This window comes from Conger conger, chromosome 11 (genome assembly GCF_963514075.1).
Source record: "Conger conger chromosome 11, fConCon1.1, whole genome shotgun sequence".
Classification (NCBI taxonomy): Eukaryota; Metazoa; Chordata; class Actinopteri; order Anguilliformes; family Congridae; genus Conger; species Conger conger.
In genome coordinates this window covers 43,222,123-43,242,511 of record NC_083770.1, presented here as the reverse complement: position 1 = coordinate 43,242,511, position 20,389 = coordinate 43,222,123, and the positions used below count along the sequence as shown (strand labels likewise).

Sequence of the window (20,389 nt, the reverse complement as noted above, 5' to 3'; positions counted from 1 at the left end):
AGATATTGTACAGTACTAATCATATTAACACACTAACTGTCTGTTTAACTAATTAACTAACTGTCACTAGTTTTGGGTAATTTAGATGTAATCACGTAACTAACTAACTAACTAACTAACTAACTAACTAACTAACGTCATCTCCAGTTTTGATTCTGCTCTGTAACTCTGCCTCTCCATTCCATCACCGATTACTTGCTTTGATTCAGCGAAGGGTTCGCATCTGCCTCCCTCTATCACTACGTCTCCTACTCTGTACAGTTGTCCACTCCCTAATCCGGAGCTGTTTATATTACATGTGGGTCTATGTATTTCCAGTCTGTGTTTTTGTTTCCCCTTGTTATTGTATCACTGCCCTATTATGTTCCTCACCTGTTGTTTATTTGCCTAGCCCTCTTCACTCCCGTGCCCCACCTAGTATGTCACTTCCTTTCATGTATTTAAACCCCAGTCTCTGCTAGTACATTTGTCAGAATGTTGATCAATATTCAGAGCCGAGTTCCCAGTACACCTGTTTGTAGACACCCTCTGCCTGAAATTTTGAGTTTGCCTAGCCCTATTGATTTGTTTGCACATCTGTTTATTTGGTTTTGGACTTTATTCTTCTGCTTTTGTCGACTTTGATTTGCCTAGCCCTTTTGTACCTTAGCCCTCTGATTTCCTGGATTTTGACCCCTGCTTTTGTTTGACTTTTCTTTCGCATCTCAAATTGTGATCTCTTGGCTTGACTTGAACTTGACTTGAACTGAATAAAGACTACGTTTTTACATAAGGCCGGAGAATCCGACCCTTTCTCACCACCTACTCCACTCAGCTCCTTGTTCAAGCAATGGTCCTGTCCCGCCTGGACTATTGCAATTCTCTGCTGGCTGGCCTTCCAGCATCTGCCATCAGACCCCGAAAACTGATCCAGAATGCTGCAGCCCGTCTGGTATTCAATGTTCCCAGACATTCACATGTCACCCCCCTGCTCTGCAACCTCCACTGGCTGCCTGTTATGGCTCGCATCAAATTTAAAACTTTGGTGCTCGCATACCAGGCAGTTAAACGATCAGCCCCTGTATATATATTCAATCCCTTATCAAGACTTATACACCAACAAGACCCCTCCGTTCTGCCACTTCGTGCCGTCTGGCACCTCCTCCTCGCCACACCTGCACCTCACGCTCACAACTGCTGTCTGTCCTGGTCCCACGGTGGTGGAATGACCTCTCGGTGGATGTCAGAACGGCAGAGTCTCTGACCGCCTTCAAGCACAGACTGAAGACCCATCTCTTCAGGCTACACCTTTCCCTCCCCAACTCACCACCATGATTAGCCTTAGACTGTAATGGCACTTATGTATAGATTGTATAGATATTGTTACTTGTATAGATATTGTTCTTTTTTGTATTCTAGCAGCAATTGTGGTATGCTAGTTTGAAAGTTGATTGTACTCTTAAAGGGTTCTGATTTTCTGCATGTTTACACTAGGACTCGGAACTATACTGTCCTCTCAGGTCCTCTTTGCACTTGTTCTTGTGTTTAATTTGCACTTTGTTGTACGTCGCTCTGGATAAGAGCGTCTGCTAAATGTAATGTAATGTAATAACGTACATAACACCTAGTCTATGAAAACATTTCTCAACCTAGATTTCCTCATCTCTAGACGTCTAGATTCTGGCTTTTGCTCACGAGGGAACTATTGGGATTACTAAATTGCTCCTGAAAGCAGTGTTTGGCCAGAATTGAGCGCTAATCTAGCCCAAATCCAGCGAAGAAGGCGCAATCCTTTAGAAAGGTCAAACCAAGCTTAAAATGTATTGGGGTTTTTTTAGGGGCTTTAACCTAGATGGGGTTTTTTTAAACCAAATACTGATAAAATCTGTCTCTACATGAGTCATCTGTATCTGTATCTGGAAACCCAGAAGTAGGCATAGCGTGTAGTATAAGTTTTGCAAGCTAACCCCACTTCTGTGGGCCGCTGACCATATGCAGATCGTGACAGCTTTATCTCTTAAACAGATGCAGCCGCAGATAGTTATGTTGCTTATACTGGCACAGATAATTATGTTGCTTAAAGCAGCAACAGGTTATGTGAAACAACAGTGGGCCTGTTCCGTACCTGGCAAAGCACACTTGGGTACTTATTGTAAACGTTTTTAATTGTGATGTGTGATTACATTTGCATATAATCTGCAAGAATGCATTAAGTGCCCAAGTGCAATGGGATTGTTAAAACAACTGGCACACACTTTTCCTGTGGTCCCTGTTTCAAATAATCGTAGTCTCACTGTTATTAATAGTGATAGCTGTGCAAAGTTTTATGTGGGCTTGCTAACTACAGACAAATTGAGTTTGTCTAATTTGCTAATGACATTAATAATACCATCATGGTGTTATGATATTAATAAAATATAAAGTTACAACATTTGCATCTTTGGAAAACATCTTTCTTACGTTGATATTTCTTTGAATGGCATCAACAATAAGGCCTAGCCCTAATCACTCCGTCTACACACTAACACTCATTTTGTGTTTCACCATCTTGTACAAGGGTTGTCCAAGAACTGAGTGTGCCAAATTCAAGCAGGTGGTAGTGGCTGTTTGGCCCTCTTTCCCCTTAATGAGGAAGTTAAAGTGCTGACCCAGCTGGCAATGCATTGTGCAATGCTGTTACCGGGGTCATTGCATGGCAAAGTTAACCACATGTAGATGTAATCTCACTGCCATATCATACCCTTCAAAAGACAGTTATCATTGTCATCACAGTATTGTCTTGTTTGAAAGTCTGAAATAATCCACATTCTATTGATTAAAGGTACAATAGGTAATTTTGGACTTCTAACAGTCAAGAGAGGAATAGCAGCAACAAACACCTTCAAACCACAACACTGTTTATCCCTCCCCCTTCTCTGTAAATGTGCTGACATTGAAACGCCATTGGCTGTGGCTATTAGAACCAATTTTCAACCAATGAGCTTTAATTATTGTACAGCTATGCAATGTTTTGGTACAGAGTGCCGGCCCGTCAACTGAACTACATCTTTTCAAATCCTAATTATAAACACAGGCAGAGGGTGAGTCAACATGTCAGTGAGCCTTTTTCAATGATAGGAATGGATTTACAATGGTCTTCTAACAATGTTTTAACACAAAAATCTTACCTATTGTACCTTTCAAGTGTACTGTTAATGTCAGTGGCTAACCCCAAACACCAGGACTGGTACTTTAAATGCTTTATTTTTTTAAGGCTGCAATTTCAGCATATGTTGTCTCAGTTACCCAAACACTCTGTCCAGATGGTTGAAATGTATCTGAAAATCAGGGGAGAACATCACAACATCATCCAAATATTTCAAAGAGTCATTCACAAAGTCCTCCAGATACCCTTGCATCAGGTACGGGAAAGCTGCTGGGCATTAACCCAAAGGTTACTCTTTCAAATTGGTATAGGCTAATATGGGTGGAAATTACAGTCTTCTCATGGCCCTGCAGGTCTAATGCCACCTCCCAGTACCCAACAGCCAAATCCATGGTCGTGTACCACCGATTTCATATTTGTTAGTGCTTCACCGAAACAAGGCAAAGATTAGGCATCCTTGTGGGTCACTGCACTAAGGTGGTGGTAGTCCACACAGAAGAGCCACCTGCCATCCTTCTGCACTAGGACCATATGGGCAGTCCAGGGACTTGAGCTCTCTGAAATTACCTTGTTATGTTCCTGAGTTTGTGTCGGTTAGTTTATCATTGTTTATTATTGTTATTCTTGTAGTTTATTATTTTTCATATCTCGTCTGGTTTTCAGTTTAATTCATACAGTAATATTCATTGCATTCGTCATCCCCTGTCATGTCTGTGTCGGTACGTTTTCGAGCCCGAGTCACTCCCCTCTCTGCCTGCTTCACAATTCGGGTGGTTTCGGTAGTTTACAGGTTTCAACCTTTCTTCCATTCTTGCATTCCTTACTTCCGGCTTGTTTCGCTAGTTAATGTTGTATAGTCACTATTCTAACGACTACTAATATAATTATTGTGCAGTACTAACTATATTAATACACTTACTGTCTAACTAATAAACTAACAATTACTTATTTTGGGTAGTTTAGATTTAATCACGTTACTAACTTACTAACGATATCTCCTATTTTTCATGCTGTTCTGTAGCTCCGCCTTCCTATCCTATCCTAGCTTTGATTCAGCGAAGTGTTCGCACCTGTCTGTCGCTATCACTACTCTGTGCAATTGTCCACTCCCTAATCCGGAGCTGTTTGTATTACATGTGGGTCTATGTGTTTCCAATCCGTGTTTTCGTTTCCCCTTGTTATTGTATCACTACCCTATTATGTTCCTCAACCTGTTGTGTATTTGTCTTGACCTCCTCACTCCCGTGCCTCGCCTAGTATGTCACTTCCCTTCATGTATTTAAACCCCAGTCTCTGCTAGTACATTTGTCAGAATGTTGTTTAATATTCAGAGCCGGGTTCCCAGTACACCTGTTTATTTGAGGTTCCTGAAAGACACCCTTTGCCTGATTTTCAAGTTCCTAGCCCCTTTGATTTTTTGGCACATTTAGTTTTGGGCTTTATTCTTCTGCTTTCGTCGACTTTGATTTTGCCTGGCCCTTTTGTACCTTTCCTGGATTTTGACCCCTGCTTTTGTTTTACTTTTCTTTTGCATCTCGAATTGGCACCCTGTCTTGTGATCTCTTGGCTTGACTTGGACTGAATAAAGACTACGTTTTTAGATACTCCTTCGTCTTCAGAACCGTACATAACATCTAGTCTATGAAAACATTTCTCAACCTAGATTTCCTCATCTCTAGACATCTAGATTCTGGGTTTTGCTCACTACAGAACTATTGGGATTACTAAATTGCTCCTGAAAGCAGTGTTTGGCCAGAACTGAGCACTAATCTAGCCAAAATAAAATCCAGTTCCGCAGCGAAGAAGGCACAACCGAAGGCACAGCGAAGAAGCCACAAGGGTAGGAGTATTAACCGAGGTGGCTTTTATCAAATACTGATAAAATCTGTCTCTACATGAGTCATCTGTATCTGGAAACCCAGAAGTAACAATAGCGTGCAGTATAAGTTCTGCAAGCTATGTCCAAGTCCTTGGGCTGCTGACCACATACAGACCGTGACAGCTTTCTAGCTGAGTAAGTAAGTCAGCTCAGAGTACTTGGCCTTCTTGCGCTCGAAGGCAGCCTCGATCCCCTCCTCCCGTGGTATTGTGAGCTCGATGAGGTGCACCGATCTTGCCTTGATCGACCACACAACGATGTCAGGACGGAGAGACGTGGCGGTGATCTCAGTGGGGAACCGAAGCTGCCTGTCAAGGTCGACCCTCATGTCCCACTCCTGGCCAGGGAAAAAGGGCCTTGGTGTTTTACTTGAGTTGGTATATCTTCGTCCCCCTCCTTCCGTGACAAAATTGATGTGGCTCTCTGCTGGTGGTGATTCTTTGCTGCCCTGTCGACACCCCTCCAGTACCTCGGCTAGTTGTCTCAAGACCTGGTCGTGTCGCCATCTGTAGCGCCCCTGAGAGAGCGCGGTCTTACAGCCTGACAGGATGTGCTGGAGGCTTGCGTTGGGAGCGTTGCAAAGTGAGCAGTATTCGTCGTTCCCGAACCACTGGTAAGGGTTACGAGGACAGGGAAGCGTGTCGTAAGTTGAGTGAATTAGGAAACTGAGCCTTGCCTGTGGCATCTTCCACAGGTCTGACCAGCTGATGTTCCGGTTGACATAGCTCTTTATTTATCCCCGTGGGGGAATTTCAATCTCACATCAGCAGAGATGAATAGAATTAAAGGAAACAAATAGGGGGAACACAATGGATAGAAATACTAAAAATCCTAATGCAGTATGTTAAGAACAGTTATGTGTGTCAACATATGAGAGTATAAAAGTATGAAAGTGCAAGGTGTCCATAATACACTATGTGTTTAGTCCATTTAGAGGTGACCCGTGTAGAACCACCATGCCAACCTGAGGAATCACCATGGCAGGCGGCATTATACAGACGAATGGCTGAGGGAATAAAGGAGCGTCTGAAGCTCTCCTTCGAGCACCGTGGCAGGATGAGGCCGCCGCTGAAGGTGCTCTTCAGGCCATTCAGTTCCCCATAGAGGGGGTGGGTTGGGTTCCCCAGAATGTTACAGATTTTAGACCCCATCCTCCCCTCAGCCACCTCCTCCAGACTGTCACGGTGCCCTCCTACAACAGAGGCCGCCTTCCTGATCAGCTTGTTCAGCTTATTGGACTCACCCGCTGCAATGCCAGTCACCGCCAGGACTGTTCGAGTTTGGTCAGAGGAAGCCGTGGTAAAGCTACAGGACTGCTTTGATCTCACAGACTGGGAGGCGTTCTGCACTGCGCATGGGGAGGACAACATCAGCAACCTATCTGACTGCATTACTGACTATATTCATTTTTGTACGGACAATATTATCCAGGGTGGGAAGCACTGCCGCCTCACAGCAAGGAGGGCCTGGGTTTGAATCCCAGTCAGCCGGGGCCTCTCCGTGTGCATGTTCCTCCCACAGTCCAAAGACATGATTTCATAATGGATAATGGATGGATTATCAGCTTTATTGGGAATAGAGCAGATACAGTTTGTTCTGATTATGTGTAATGTTGGCTGATCTGGAACCCCCTCACACCCCCACAGCCACGTCCCCCCTCTCTCGCCCTGTCCCCAGGCCCCCTCTCCGTGGGCTGCCAGTGTGGTATTCAGCGCAGCTGTAGGACGCAATGTTTTCCGCCCTGTCTTCTGGCCGGGAGATTCCTCCCTTTTGTGTTGAGGGCTGATGGGGAAACTCTGACCGCGGCGGACTGCCCTGTGAATGGCGCCGTTTCACTGCGTCTGTCGGGGAGACAGAGGGAGCACTGTGCCTCCGCGGTGCTGGGCCCTGCCACGCCACGGACGGGGCAGAGGCCCCGGGGGTCTGCACATTGGCTGGCAGACACTGAGCTGTGGATGAGTTCTCGAACCCCCTGGGCATTAAGGGTGACTCACACTGGGATGCCTCCCTCCCCACACACACACACAGCCTTGTAAACTGGCACGCAAACCCACACACACACACACACACACACACACACATTCACACACAGCCTTGTAAGCTGGCACACAAACAAGCATGAAGCAGATTTTATGATTGAAAATGGAACCGGACAATCCTGACATTGAAGATGTGAAACAAACCCACAGTACGTTATGATTATATATATTTTTTACAGTATTCAGCCAACACAGAGCAACAGACCCCTATAGTTACATATAACAGCACAGCTAAATCATTAGCAGTGTGTTCATCCCATGCATAAACAGGAAGGTGAATGCTTTTGTATTTAGCAGCCTGTTATACAAACTTATATAGAAATACGCACACGTGCATGCACCCAACCACTTACGCCCATACACAGGTGCATACAGGACTTGCAAAACAGAGAAAAGCACTCCACTTCAAGCTCCTTAAAAGGATAAATGGCTTTTACAGCGCTTACCTCACAAACCACAATGCAAAAAAAGAAAAAACCTGAAAGTAAAGGCATATGCTCACTTTATGATAATGCATTGGATTTCCGGTGCTGCTGAATGTAATGCAGTGTTTGATTGCACTTTGGAAGCTGAGTGAAGAACGATGGGGCTTTATCGATCCAGGTCAGTTATACGTGCAGCGCGCACACAGGGTTAAACATTACCACTGTCAGGTCGTGTAGAGGACCAGTATGAGAAATGTGACATTGACCTTTGTTGAAAAAGCAGACACATCCATCAACCTTCAGATAATGGCACCGTGTCTATATCAACAGCCATAATGCCCCTCTCAGTAGTTTGTTTTCATGTGCCTGAGGCACCTTTTGGTAAAACTAACTGTCATGCTTTTCCCCAAAGCATTGCAGCCGTCCGGTTGTGAAAATGCTGCTAAACATCTGCAAAGAATCTATCCTTAATTTTCCATACCTTACCCCCTCCTTTTATCCACTACAATTTGGTTTTGCAAATGAAAGGGGGGCTGAAGATCAGAGTCTGCTTCCCAAACACCCAGAGACAGACTCTCATGGCAAATTATAAATTGACCAAATACACCTGAGAGTTTGGGGTAGTCCTTTGGAAAGCACACAGCATGCTACCCATTGATGGCCACTGACCACACAGATGATACACGGCTCTTCTTTTAGGATGTTTTAGTATGCATTATATTACATTACATTATTGGCATTTGGCAGACGCTCTTATCCAGAGTGACGTACAACAAAGTGCATACCCATAACCAGGGATAAGTGCGCTGAAAGACCCTAGAGGGAAGTACAATTTCAATTGCTACCCGTACAACAAAGATAAGGACCAAAACTTTTTTTTTTTTTAACTAAAAATACCGAAACACAAAGTAAATCACAAAGACAACAATTAAGGTTCACAGGGAGGTAGGGAGGGATGGGGAGAGGTGCTACTTGAAGAGGTGCGTCTTCAGTTTGCACTTGAAGCTGGGGAGAGATTCTACAGTTCTGACCTCAACGGGGAGTTCATTCCACCACTGTGGAGCCAGAACAGACAGTAGTCGTGAGCGTGAGGTGGAGGTTCGGAGAGGGGGAGGTGCCAAGCGGCCTGTGGAGGCTGAACGAAGAGGTCTAGCAGGGGTGTAGGGTCTGATGATTTTTTGTAGGTAAGCTGGGGAAAACCCCTTAACTGCTTGGAAGGCTAGCACCAATGTTTTGAATTTGATGCGAGCCATGACAGGCAGCCAGTGGAGGGAAGTAAGCAGGGGGGTGACGTGTGAGTATTTGGGAAGGAATTGAAATGCATTATAAAAGAATTGAATGGAAATATTTTACCAGCATCTGCTTTTGTGGTCTCTCATCTTAAACTTTAATTTGTGCTGAGTTGAATAGCCCATTAGTAGGCCCAGACGGAAGTGTTTTCTGCAGGGCTTCCTGAGTAAAATCTGCGGTGTGAATTTTTGCTCCAGAACTGTATTTACATTGCATTACATTAATGGCATTTAGCAGACACTCTTATCTAGAGTGACGTACAGTTGATTAGACTAAGCAGGAGACAATCTTCCCCTGGAGCAATGCAGGTTTAAGGGCCTTTCCTCAAGGGCCCAACGGCTGTGCAGATCTTATTGTGGCTACACCGGGATTAGAACCACCGACCTTGCGTCTCCCAGTCATTTACCTTAACCACTATGCTACAGTTTCACCCATGTATACGTCACATCGTGGAAGCTAGTGCTGCTCTGACTTCTGTTCAGTGTGTCTTTAATATAAAAATTAGTCCAATACAGTAAATGCAATATGCTCCTCTTTCCATGACTTTTTGTATGGAATTGAAATTCCCATTAGATATTTGACAGTGTGATCCTGCCTATCGCACAATATGGGTGTGTAGCATGGAGTCCACTCAGTTAACACTATATGGGATAAAAAACCAACAGGGACCTAATTCTGTAGAAATAGCCTATATTGGAAATCCCCCCCAAAAAAACCCCAACAAATTCAAGCAGGGCAGAATTAGGCTCACTGCAGTAATTGCAACAGTCTCCTGCAGCTGGCTCTGAAATTACCCAACCTTCAGGTCGAGACAGAGATGCACTTTTTCCTTCAATATTAAAAATTCAACGACTACATACCCTAATCCAGTGGTTCCCAATCACAATCCTTTGTATGTTGGTTTTCATTCCAAGCATAGAATTTTTATTCTTTATTTATTTTCTTAATGCTTATTTTTAAAATATTTTCCTTAATTTGAAGCTTTTCATGCCTAGAGGGTTTTTTTAACCCTCTTAAGCCACATCACGTAAGAAATATCCAAGCACTCCATGAAAGTTAAGAGTTTGATGTCCATGTTGTGCTCATTATGCTATATTGCAAACAATTATTAGAGGTAACAACATCAAATGAAAGACTAGGGTGAATCAATGGGCTACACTAATTGGTAGAGCCAAATATGCATTGTTTTAATAGGTTTAAGGAAAAATATCATCAGACTGAAAGTGTTGAACAACTTTAACAAATAGCCATGCTATTTCTGACATATGTCTTAAGAGGGTAAATAATCCAAGTAACACTAACAGCATTTTTAAAATTCAGGGATTGCAACTTTGTTTGGAACAAAAACTAGCATAAACAGGACCATGGTTGGGAGCCTGTTATGTTCCTGTGTTCTGTCTGTTAGTTTATCATTGTTTATTATCATTATTCTTATAATTTATTATTTTTCTTATTTCATGTCTGGTGTTCTGTTTACATTCATTAGTCTTTGCACTCGTCTTCCCCTGTGATGTCTGAGTCTGAATGTTTAGTAGCCCAGTCACTCCCCTGTCTGCGTGCCCCACTATTCGGGTGTTTACGGTAGTTCCGGGGTTCAACCTTCCTTCCAATCTTGCATTCCTTACTTCCTGCTTTCTCTCCATTTCATGTTTGTACATAGCACTAATATACTAATCCCAACTAACATAGAAGTTGTACAGTACTAATTATACTAACACATTAATATGTTTGTCAAACTAACAAACTAACATTCACTAGTTTTGGGTATTTGTAATCTAAATCACTTAACTAACTTACTAACGCATCTCCACTTTCAATTCTGTTCTGTAACTCCTCCTCCCTATTCTATCTCTGATTACTTGCTTAGTTTCAGCGAAGTATTCACACCTGTCTCTCAGTATTTCTGCATCTCCTGATTCTCTGCAAATGATCTACTCCCTAGTCTGGAGCCGTTTGTATTACATGTGTGTCTTTGTGAATCCAGTCCGCGTTTTAGTTTCCCCCTTGTTATTGTCCTATTACCCTTTCATGTTTATTTGTTAGACCGACCTCACTCCCATGCCCCGCCTAGCTTGTCTCATTCCCCTGTGTATTTATACCTGTCCTTTTCAGTTGCACTCTGCCAGTTCGTCTTGTCCTGTTTCTTGAGTACCGAGCCCTTTATCCCTTCCCCTGGTTCTAGCCTCCTTGTTCCTGAGTCCTTGCCCTTGTTTTTCGGGATTTCCGGTTTTGACCCCTGCCTGCTTCCCTGGACTCTTATTTGCTTGTTTTGGATATTTGTACCTCTGCCTTTTTGGACTGACCCCCTGGATTTTGACCTTGGCTTGTTTTTTGACTCCGCTCTGTCTGTCCCTGCTTTTGCATTAAACCTGCCATTTTTTCTGCACCCGGCCTGCTTCTGGTTCTTCTGTTCCCTCCGGCATAACAGAGCCACTGCCCTAATCAGCCCCAAACACACACTATAAGGTTCGATTTAATTATGTTTTTCCTTTTGATCACTTTGTTTTATTAATCTTCTTTTCTGAATTCCTTTGACATGTCTTTTTGTTATTCTTAATGAAGCATATACACTCACTGAGCTCTTTATTAGGAACATGTTTACTTTATGACACCTACTTATTCATGTGATTACCTAATCAGCCAATTTTGTGGCAGCAGTGCAATGCATACAATCATGTAGATATGGGTCTGGAGCTTCAGGTAATGTTCACATCAACCATCAGAATGGGGAAAAAATGTGATCTAAGTGACTTTGACCATGGAATGATTTTTGGTGGCAGACAGGGTTGGCATGAGTATCACAGAAATTCTCCTGGGATTTTCACGCACACCCGTCTCTAGAGTTTGCAAAGAATGGTGCAAAAAAACAAAAGAATATCCAGTGAGCAGCAGTTCGGCAGACAGAAAAACTTTGTTAATGACAGACGTCAGAGGAGAAGGGCCAGACTGGTCAAAACTGACAGGAAGGTGACGGTAATTCAAATAACCACACATTACAACAGTGGTATGCAGAAGAGCATCTTTGATCTCTGAAGTGGATAGGCTAGAGCAGTAGATGTCTAAAAAAGAAGTCTGGTAAATATCTAATAAAGTGCTCAGTAAGTGTATGTAGTAATATAGGCCAACTATTAATTTCACTATTGTTCAATGCTACGTTTATTGTTACAACTAATTCCATTGATACGGTTTGATTTGTGCCATGCTCTATCAAGCTGCTCCTGCCATAGGATGCTCATATGTAATAATATAACTTGCAGGTCTTTATAACTCATCTTGTTAGCGGGTCACTTCACAAAGGCGTTTTCCCCCAAAGCAAGAAAACGTCTAGTGTTTAAAATGTGTAAAATAACATAACCTGGCTATGTCGCCCCCTGGTGACGAGATATTGAGAGCACAACGCAGCAAATCTTGACGTATTGGGTCAGTTTCACAGACACAGATTAAAGCTTGTCCTCGACTAAAATTAGTTTTGATTGGAGAATCTCCATTCAAAATTTAATTTAGTCTAGGGCTAGGGTTAATCTGTATTTGTGAAACTGGTCCATTATGTTGTCATTCCTAAATCATTGTGTAGTGAGACCATGGTTTTGTCCAGAGTAATGGATAAGGTTAGGACTGTGGTCAAATTTTTTAATGACTAGTCAGTTTAATATGTGCAGAACAAGGGGATGGAAAAAAGGAATGATCTCTTTTTTGGTTTCACTTCTACTCAACATAGCTCTGTTCCTGTTCATCCTTACTCTCCACATGTTTCTACATCCTCTTAGTGAACTCTTACCATGCCTATTATCAATAACTCCACATTGCTGACGGGTATTTTCTGACCCTGCCATTTCAGCATTTGGCCCCAACAGCTCAGTCATTGTGTTTGACTGCAGTTATTGCTGCTAAAGGTGGTGCAACCAGTTATTAAGATTAAAGGGGTGATTCCTTTTTCACAGGGGTGTTTGATAGCTTCATTAAATGAATATACATTTTTAAAATGTGATTTGTGTTTTAGTCAAGTTCCCTTTGTCTATTATTCCATTTTGTCTAAAGATATGAAACCATTCTGTGTGACAAATAAGTAATAATAGAGGAAACCAGGAATATACTTATTCATGGCACTGTATAAAAGTTGCCTTATAATGTTGGAAGCAGGGCTGCACTGCTATGAACACTATGATATTATCAAAAGATGAATAGTTTTAGCCTCTTTATAAGGAGACCAAACATGAATATCTTAAGAGGGAATCCAGGTAGGTTATTGAATACCTCAAAAAATTTCCTTTTACTACTAAACAACAGAGGTGATATTTGTAAGCAAATAATAGTTCAATCCAGCCAGGAGTAATCTCAACCTTATGTTCTATGTAACCAAACCAAATTGCACAGGGTTGGGTTCAGCTTGAAACTGGAACTGCTTCAAAAACTCCAACAGGTCGGCCTTAACGAACATAGGCCATAACTCTAACATTCATCTGCACAGATGTTAAGACTTTCAATTAATGATTGCATTTTAATGGCACATATTGGCATAAAATTTTAAATCAAAAACTAAACTGTGATCCTTGTGGCATTCTCTTGCCACTCTGGGCCCCTGACCGCCAAGGGTTTTGGTGTTCTGTGTTTCTAAAGGAAGTAATAAAACCTTAAAAGAGGGAAGACTTCAGGACACCCCAGGTTTGTCAAATAAGACCTGCATGACTTTTAATTGCCCCAACGATGTTTCCTCTGATGTTTGTGGAGGGGAGAAGCAAGATAGGGTCCACATTCACAGGTCAGATCAAAGAGAGGACAGGGTATTTAATCACACTGTGAAGTATGAGCAAGTTTGCCAGGTCACATTATATAGTCAGTCTCTCAATGGCAATAGTCAAAACTAGATATCCAACAGACAGTTCACCCAAAAATAAATCAAAGCTGGAGTGTTATCTATCCATCCAGATTCACTGAGATTTGACATGTTTTTTTAGATATCGGCTGATGCAACGGACCTCTAGAGTGCCAATTTGCTCCAGAATACTGCTATGCTTTGGTTGAGACTCTGCATGGATATACAGTTGATGAACTTGGTAGAAAGTTATTTTTTTATTTAACTGTGCACAACAAGAAGCAAACCTGTCATCTATCAGCAAAATGATCTGGATGGATAGAGTTCACTTCAGGTAAGAGGAAATATAGCTTAATTTTATTTAAGGGTAAACTGCCCCTTTAAGGCCATTTGCAATACTAATCAAATGATGAAAGGGTTTAAATAATTTTTGCTTTCATTAAACCAATGATCAGTGACCAGACCAGGGTCAAAGAAGTAATTGTTTTGGATTCAAATAATTTTCTGTGCTCAATGATTTTGTCTTCTGCAGCTGAGCCAAGAAGGTGGGGTTTTCAAGAATATTTCATAGGTTGCAATATACCGGACAAACCCAGGTCTGTGAGTGACTGTTACATTGCTACATCACAACCAAGCACTATTAAGCTGTCTGCAGTTACTGGCAGAATTGAATCCTGGCCACCAGAGGGCGCACATCCAAAATGAAATGTGATTTTTTAAAATCAATCACTTATAATCAAGACATGGGTGGAAAATCATGTTTATTTTGAACAAATATGAATTAAATAAGGTTTACATCACTATTGATGTTCATTGCTTTGTTCAGTTCAAAGCAATAAATATCAATAGTGATGAAAACCTTACTTCATTTACATACAGGGGCTGGCTGCAATTGGTCTGGCCCTTTGGCTGGCTGCTATTGGTCTGGCCCTTTGGCTGGCTGCTATTGGTCTGGTCCTGGGGCAGGCTGCTATTGGTCTGGTCCGGGGGCTGGTTGCTGAGGGGTCAGTCATCCTCTGAATATAATGATCCTCATTGGAAAATTCCACAGTGGAAGACTGGTAAAAAGGTTTACTTTCTCTTCTAAAATTATTTCAAAGGCCATCTGAGCAGATATTATTTTTGTGGTAAGGAGCCACACACGCAAAGCTATTTATTTGTTGTGTCGCTCCCCCAATTTACAGCTGGGGTACACTGTGAGAAAATATTTTTTGAAATAACATTGTGCAGGTTCTCACAAGACATTCTGAAGTTCCACACACTACAGAGGGTGAAGAAGGTGGGGAAATACAGGAACAGACAGGTTCTTGGTGCTATGTTGAAACCTCACTCACACACACACACACACACACACATGACAGGCTCAGGTAGGAGGAAGACAGAAGGTACAGAGCAAACCTTTTTCTTTAACTGTTACCATGTTTACTTGTTTTCACCAATAATTTCCACACTTTTATTACTCTCAGGTCCAATGGACGCGAACACCTCTTATGCTATATAAATGTGTAGGGGGTGCACAGTGTGCCCTCAATGAAATGGTGTTCTTTTACATTTTCTTCATGGAAAATTCAGGTCTCAGGTTGAAAAAATATTTAATTGTAACATTTTTCTTTAAGTAAACATTGAAAACAGGTCCCACAGACCTGTCCAAACCATTTGATGTCCAAACCATTTGAGCGACTAGAAAATGACTATATGAATTAGTCGTTTCCGTTCTGTATTTATGTGATGCTTCCTTTACGAGAAAATATATAACAGTACTTCCAATAAGTGGCAGTTTGGCACATTTCCACAAAATAAGTAGTAAATGCACTGTTATAAAAGCACTCCTCATAAAGAGGAGTCACAAGAGAGAATACACCGGCAAATTATGGATTCAAATATTTACACCAGGCAGACAGAAATTTTTATTTTACATTAAGATTTCAAATATGTTGCTATATAAATCTTGTGAATATGAATTTAACATTCAAATTTTCATTGAAGATAGTATCAAATCACCCTTTGCACACCACATCTATATAGCTCATATCTTTACCCATGAACATTTTACACAGATGACTATTTACTAAGGTACCTCAGATTAAACTTTTGATATCGATACCTCTAGGAAGAAAGCCCAGTTCTCTGACTGCTACACTGCACACTACTCTCCAGTAGAAAGCTGGGGCCTGTATCACTAAGCAAGATTACGGAGTTATTGGGATATAAACTCACCTCTTCAGGCTGCAACTTTTCCTCCCTACCTCGCTGCTATAATCAGGCATGTAAGCTATAGGTTATAATTGCACTTGTGTATAATTATTTTAGTATTTGGGGTAAGCTAGCCACCTACCACAGTATGCTACTTGTTGATTTATTCTTCAAGGGTTCAAGTTTTATCTATGTGGTCATTCTAGGACTTGGAACTATAATTTCCTCTAGGACTTTCAGTGCACTTGTCCCAGGTTATCATTTACACTTAATTGTATGTCACTCTGGATAAGAGCATCTGCTAAATGACTGTAATGTAAGTGTAATGTAACAGCACTGAGTAAATCCTGAAATATGGACTAACTTATTGCCAGGTATTGCTCAGTGTAGTCAGTAAGAACCTATCCAGCCAACAATGTCAGTACAAATCACTGCAGTTTAACAGTTGTAATAAAACATTTTATTCATAGAACACATTTCATTGCATAGCAATCTTAATGGGCAGAAGTACAGCACAGTAAATGACAAACAAATTCCTAAAATCAAGATTTTTTATATTTACAGAATAGAAACAGAGCACACCAAAATGCAAAACAAGAGAAAATGTAGGTGGTACAGTGTAGCCACAGGGGGTTTTGTGATGGTATGGGATACTTAATTGGGAAGTGAAAGATGGGGAGTAAATGTGGGTGACATGCAGCAGCATCCAACAAGAGTCCACTTGCCTAAACTGCAATAAAAAGTGAACAGCTGTCAAGTGTATGTGGTGAACCTGAGGAGCAGTTCAATCGTATTCTAAGAACCATATGAACAAATCCCCCGAAACATTGGCTACTCTACGCTCGTCAACACCTGCAGCACGCTGCAACATAGGACTTGAAATGGGAATGGGGTTGGGGGTGAGATCGAATGACGCTCTGGATCTACTCTCGGCCGAGGCTCCCCGCGGTGGGCGTAGTCACCCACCCTCCAAAAACTGGGAAGACAGCGCTCTCCTCATGTCCCCGGCAGAGGCGCTCGATGAAAATGCACTGGTAATTCCACAAAAGGAGCAGCACCATGACGGTCAAACTGAAAAGGATGATGATAGCCAGCAAGAGGCGCTGCCGGCGCCTAGGTGGCGAATCTGGCTCCTGGCGGTCCTTGTTTGCCGTTGTTTTCCGGAAAAGCAGTAGCAATCGCTTTATACAGGATTCAGCCGGATGGTGAAGGAGGATCCCGCTCTCGCATTCTTGCATGTGAAAGTGTTTGTCCGCTTCATTCATGTGTGTCTCACTGGTAGACATGGTGCTTCTGACTTGATTTGAACAGGCAGTCTACTTTGGCAGAGATGAAACAAACACCACATCAGTCAATGTCATGAGCTAACTGGGCTATAATGGAGCTGCAGAGCAATATCTAAGCTATACCACCGGCGCGAAAATGACACCCTATAGTCTAATACATCTTGTAAATATTTTTAGCTTGTCCACTGTCCTAATGTCACACATTTGGCCTAACTTAATGAATGGTTTTCGAAAAGCAAAGCGGCATAGGCTATTCAAAGGATTCATTTAGGCTCGTATTGAATGGAGAGTATAGCCTTACAGCACAGAAGATGTGCAAAAAAATTGGTCTAATTACAAAGTAACATTCATGTTCCGAATTCACAGGCGAATAAAAGGCTTTTTGGGAAGCCCTTTTCCACTTGGCTAAATCATTTTAAGCCAGGGACAGCGTTACCAGAGAAACACGAAAAAGCTCTTCGTCGTTACCTGGGTAACGCCGAATTGCATCAACAACGTTTATCCGTAGGCTATAAAAAGCATACAACGCCAAAGCACAAAAACGACAGCGCAAGTGAAGCGTAGGCAATGTATGGTGTCGAGAATTGCTCGTGTATCAGTGCATTTCATCTTAAATGTCTAATAGGGGCTTTAACCCCCGCCCCCCCCGGTTGCATACCATGCATTCCGTGCAACTTTTCAACTTGAAAAACAAAGTAGCCTACTAATATAGCTAGCTTTGTCAGCAAGCTAAGCAAGACACACACATCGACAGGTAACGAAACACAATTCATGTTAACCTAACTTATGACAGTCTGTGACAGCATTTCTTTGCTAAACAAGTTATCTGAAATTATGTTGTTTGCGATGCTTACCTTCAGTGTATTTCCCTGACGAGGAGCGGTGTCGTTCGTGGAGTCTAGCGGTGCCGAGAAAAACACATTCAGCTACAATCGTTTGCAAACGAAGTGCAAATAAACACGACACTGATCTCTCCACAGAAAAGACGGACAGACCATGTGGCTGCAGTGCTGGGTCTCGCTGTCACCGAGTTGAGTGAGGAATGGCTGGTTGTTTACCTTTAACAGGTGCAGAATGGGCCTGCCCCTTCTACGTCAGGGAATCTCAGTATTTAAATCCCTACACCAGGGTGTCTCAAATTGTAGCCCTGGGGAAATTCCACGTTCATATCGCTGGTCTAGAACAAGAATGTACCTTTGTATATATGCACCAATATATCGTCTGATATAGGTATTGTATAACTAGTTTGATCTAGACCAAAGATGGGCAAGGCGGGCCATATCTGTTTCTGGATTTCAGACCAGCTTCTGCTCATAATGATTTAATTAGCCAAATCATTTACATGATCTGTAATTTATGCCCACATTCTGTGATATAAACAGCACCTCATAAATGTTCTTGTTTTGTTGTATTTTTATTGTGGTCTAATTTATGAGCGAATCAGTCATGGTGCATATAGCAAATTAGCTGATTAAGCCAGGTTAACTGCTGGCAGTGAAATCCTGCATACACATTGGCCCTCCAGGACTGGAGTTGCCTATCCCTGATCTAGACAGAGCTGGAGTTTTTTATATTTGGAGGGCAGCAACGATTCCTTCTCTGTCGCTCCTAGTATGCTGCCATGGAAAACTACCTTTATGGTCAGCAGTTACCTTATCTCCACTCGGTGTCCCTGTTGCTGGCACTTTTCTATAATTGACCTTTTTCCCGCTACTACCATGAAGCACACACTATGCCAGGGGTCTCCAACCCTGGTCCTGGAGAGCTACTGGGTCTGCTGGTTTTTGTTTTCACCTTAAAATCAGCACCTGTTGAGAACCAGGTGAGTTATTTAATTAAATTAGAGCAGTTGATTATAGTTAATTGCAGGGTAAGAACAACAACCAGCAGACCCAGTAGCTCTCCAGGACCAGGGTTGGAGACCACTGCACTATGCAGAGGTAGAAAGTCCAGGGGTCAGGAAGTAAAAGTTCTACCATGTGTTTCTTCCACCTATTAACTCCTGCAGCCAATTTCATTCATTAGCTCTAATTCTTGGCTGAATAATTGGGTTAATTAGCAGATCCAGGTGATTGTAACAAAATACTGGGGAGAGCTTTTATTTTACATTCTGGACATGGGTTTTACCTCTCTGCTAATATCTGAACAAACTGTGCCACTATCTTGTCACCTCCAGTTGCATGGCACTCATCCAGTTCCAAGCCTCTTCACCACTTGTCACTGTATAGCAACCACCTAATTTAGATTTTTTTAAGGTCATCACTAAAACACCTGCTTCTACTTAAAGTCTCAATTGAAGACATTTTTAATGTACCTTTCATGTTTAATGTAACTTTTTTGTGCAAGTTAAATAGAAGTTATACAACTGCTCTTAATGTGGACATTTACCACTACTTCTCCTCCAGAGTACTTCCTTATTTAATGTTGAGAGAGAACCTCCACCGAATGTTTGATCAGTTGTGGTCATGCTGTCTGTGTTTGCCAACCGAGCAAATAAGAGCATGGCCTTGATTGTTGCATTATCATGTGCTGGATCCTGCCAGATATGGGGTTCAGTGTACTGTTGACATTACCTCTGAAGGCCATCGTGGAGTAGCTACTGGAAACGCAAATTTAACCATTGCTGTGCGTTAATAAAAATTCAGTGCAGACATTTCCAGAGGTGTGATGCAACAATATTGGGTTTAATATGAAGAGCTTTAATGAATGGAAGCAATACAGGCAGAAACAATGCAGAGACAACAATTCACATGGCCAAAAGTAAGGGGACCCATCTGTGGTTATGGGAAGCCAGGAAAGGTACTCATCATGAGCTCAGGCTACAGGGTTCCTTCAGTTATAGCTTCATTCCATTAGTTCCTCATACACAGCCTAACATTGCTCAGACTAAGAGGAGAGGCATGCCCCTCTGCTCCTGTTGGCACCAGGTCTCGTTTGAGGGTGTGAATTAGACACCTGATGATAGATCAGTGCAGTAGACTTGCTTCATGTGCTGTGTTCCATTACATTACATTACATTACATTACATTATTGGCATTTTGGCAAACGCTCTTATCCAGAGCGACGTACAGTTGATTAGACTAAGCAGAAGACAATCCTCCCCTGGAGCAATGCAGGGTTAAGGGCCTTGCTCAAGGGCCCAACAGCTGTGCGGATCTTATTGTGGCTACACTGGGATTAGAACCACCGACCTTGTGTGTCCTAGTCATTTACCTTAACCACTATGCTACAGGCCGCCCAGTAAGAAACATTCTAGTGTATGTTTATTTTATTCTTCATGTACATGGGGGCGACATGGCTCAGGCAGTAAGAGCAGTCGTCTGGCAGTCGGAGGGTTGCC

The 20,389-nt window shown here is 42.3% G+C and overlaps 1 long non-coding RNA gene across 2 annotated transcripts; it reads right to left on the bottom strand.

The window, feature by feature from the left end:
- Positions 1 to 16,208: 16,208 nt before the first annotated feature.
- Positions 16,209 to 18,787, bottom strand: LOC133140868 (uncharacterized). Of its 2 annotated transcripts, XR_009710034.1 has the most exons (3): positions 18,702 to 18,787; positions 17,904 to 18,226; positions 16,209 to 17,079 (listed from the first exon to the last, which is right to left on the bottom strand). It is a non-coding gene; the product is annotated as an uncharacterized LOC133140868 (long non-coding RNA). The 2 variants fall into 2 exon arrangements; XR_009710033.1 differs by lacking the exon at positions 18,702 to 18,787 and having other exon boundaries at positions 17,904 to 18,659.
- Between the last annotated feature and the right edge of the window lie 1,602 nt (positions 18,788 to 20,389).